The following is a 3,609-nucleotide window of genomic DNA, read 5'->3' as shown; positions in this document are numbered from 1 at the left end:
ATATATATATATATATATATATATATATATATATATATATATATATATATATATATATATATATACATATATATATATATGTCTATACATGTATGTTGTATATAAACACATACACATCTATTTATACATGAACATGTATATTATATATAAATGCATACATATTTATATACAAACATAAATTATATACACACACACATGTGTATGAGTGTCTCAAATAGAGTATAAATAATTAATGGCCTTTACAACAAACTTCAGAATATATATTTTACTTAATTGTCCATTAAGATCTATAAATATTAGAATGAAATAGAAACAAACAATAATAATAAAAATAATAATAATAATAATAATAATAATAATAATCCCACAATTGTTTGTAACCATTGAATATTTTACCATTTGCTTGATATGCATCAAGGGCATATTAGCCTAAACGAAGGAGGCATTCATTAATGTATGTGAAGTGAAACAGCTTAATTAGGGAGTAGAAACCAACTCATTGTATCAGCTCAATAGTGCTATCTCAATTATATATTGAAACAAAATATAAATTATGATATTAATAAGGATTCTCTTTATTTAATAATAATAATAATAATAATAATAATAATAATAATAACAATAGTAATAATAATCGACTCTACTACAGGCCGAAGGCCTGAAATTTTGTGTGGAGGGGACTAGTCGATTACATTGACCCCAGTATTTCACTGGTACTTAATTCATTGACACCCCACCCCAATGAAAGACAAAGTCAACCTCAACAGAATTTGAACTCAGAACGTAGCGCCAGATGAAATACTGCTAAGCAATCCACCCGGTGTGCTAACAATCCTGCCAGCTCACCGCCTTAATGATAATAATAATAATAATAATAATAATAATAATAATAATAATCCTTTCTACTATAGGCACAAGGCCTGGAATTTGGAGGAGGGGGACTAGTCAATTACATCAACCCCAGTACTCAACTGATACTTAATCTAACGACCCCAAGAAGATGAGAGGCAAAGTCAACCCCGACGGAATTTGAACTCAGAATGTAGCAGTGGGAAAAATACCGCTAAGCATTTCGCCTGGCGCGCTAATGATTCTGCCAGCTTCCCACCTTAATGATTATGATGATGATGATGATGATGCTAACAGTATCAGAAGGCATCAAGAGGAATATAAAGGAAATCGGAATAGAGTGCCCAGTAGAATTGTTTCAAAAGGTTTGCCTCTTTGGCACGGCCAGAATAATCAGGGAAAGTATTAGAGAACTGAAAAGAATGGATAGCATGGTACCATAGGCTGCAGGTAGCAAGCCTGCTATACATGCAAGACTCTGGGAGCTCCAATAAAACCTGTGATAAAGAGATGATGATGATGATAATAATAATAATAATAATAATAGTTTCTAACTCAGATACAAGGCCAGCAATTTAGAAGTGAGGAAGTCAATTAACAGCATCGATCCCAGTACTTGACTGGTCCTTTCTTTTACTGACACTGGAGGGATGAACGGCAAAGACATTAGCATGATTTGAACTCAGACCATAAATAGCCAGGAATAATAACACAAACTTTCATTCTATCGAACCACTAATCTAATGATGACGATGACGATGACGATGAGGAGGAGGGGGTGTCTTTGTTTGCTACAATGAAGACAAGTAAAAGGTGGGGGGAACTAATAACAAATAACAGTAAATAAATGTATTTCATTTTTCTGAATTAGATTGTCTTAATTTTTGGAGCATGAAGACGAAGTGGGGGGAGATTAAGCGATATGAGGAAGGGAATGTCAAAGAGGACAGCAGGTCGGGAGGGGGAGTGGGGGTGGGGCTTTCCTTAATTACTGAAATGTAACCATTTACAGTGATAATCCCTTTTTTTTTTTTATTTATCTGTTGATACTAAAGAACCCAGATGCAGAATTTAACATCAATGAGATGTTCCTGCATCGAAACACTCCATGAATGTATGACTGTTTGTCAAAAACTGTGAACACTCAACAAAATTCCGATGAGGGATAAGGGGGGTGCCTAGATTTGCTAAACATACCAGTCAAATCTCCCTCAAACCACACCCTGCCATCTTTAAAAAAAAAAACGTGGGAACACATATGGTAGTGGAATCAACATAACAATATATCTTGTAAAAAAAAAAAAAAGAAGAAATTTATGTGCTGGTCGTGGCTGGAAAGCCCTTAATTATAGTTCCGCTCAATCAGAGCTGAATATACGTTGAACAACTTAGAAGAGAAAAGATAAAACTTTAAGGAGATCTATATAAAGGGTACCAGTGTTTCTAGTGAATGTTGATGCTATTTCACAGACTAATTATATAAGAATTGGTAAAAGACATCACAAGATAATAATATATGATTGACAGAGAAGAAATCATAAAATTGGAAATTTGTCTAAGAGATTATGGTGGAGTTGTTTTGAAATTAAGAAATATTATTTAACGTTTTAGAGTGGGTTGGTATAAAATGTTAATTCATTCTTACAGAACACAATGAGGATAGAGAAAATATCTTTAAAAAGTAAACAGCTGTGTAAAAATTTTAAAAATGAAAAAAAAAATGATTTTTAAGTCTGTTAAGAATATTTGCATGGAAAGACAACAGAGAAAAAAATAATCCAAGGGAGACCACTCTATTAAGAAAGGCTGAGCAATTAAAGGGAGGTCACTCCAAACACCAGGCGTGAATGAATGGGGGATGAGGTCGAAATGCCGATAAAAAAAAAAGTTGGAAAAGAAACAGAAACAAAAAAAAAGAATGTTAAACGTAGGCAAAATATTAATTGCAACAGAATAAAGAGTTGTTTTCTAATTTACACGGTTGCAGCAGAGATCAATGAATAAAATTACAGGATTGTTTCAAACAACTGATATTAAATATCGTTAAAACAAGAAACATAGAAATGACAAAAATATAGTTATTAATCAACATCACCAGAGTTCTTAAAATTTTTGACACAGCAAAACACACACACACACACTCAAATATTTTATCTCAATATACAATTCCAGACTAAAATTGAAGTTTGTCAAATATTTAATTATAATTGATAACGGTTAAAATGAATCATTATAATTATTATCATTATTATTCCTGGAAAAAAAAACATAAGGATAATATATTTTTCTAACGAGGCCTGGAAGTTTACCTATTTGGATAAATACAATTAAGAGCCTTTGGTTAAAATCATAATAAAATGCTTGCTATGAGCACACACCACAATCTGGTACCCAGTGGACCAGTGCCTTAGGCAACTGGCCCATCCACACAGAAATTTTAGACTTGTTGTTTGTTCCTCCGCGAGCTATTCTTGGCTTATGAGGGCCGGTTTCCCGGTTTCATTGGTGTACAGGTTACTCACCTGGACAGGATGCAAGTCCATCACAGGTGAGCTGCTAGATGTAAGAGGAAAGAGTGGGAGAAAGTTGTGGTGAAAGACACCAGCAGAAGTTTGATCTTGGGGGTGGAGGTACATGGCTTAGTGGTCAGGGTGTTGGATTCATGATCTTAAGACAATAGTTTCAATTCCTGGACTGGGCAATGCATTATGTTCTTGAGCAAAACATTTCATTTCATGCAGCTCTAATCTACTCAACTGG

The sequence above is a fragment of the Octopus bimaculoides genome, chromosome 17, assembly GCF_001194135.2.
Source record: "Octopus bimaculoides isolate UCB-OBI-ISO-001 chromosome 17, ASM119413v2, whole genome shotgun sequence".
NCBI classification, from domain to species: domain Eukaryota; kingdom Metazoa; phylum Mollusca; class Cephalopoda; order Octopoda; family Octopodidae; genus Octopus; species Octopus bimaculoides.
This window is presented reverse-complemented; position numbering follows the sequence as displayed.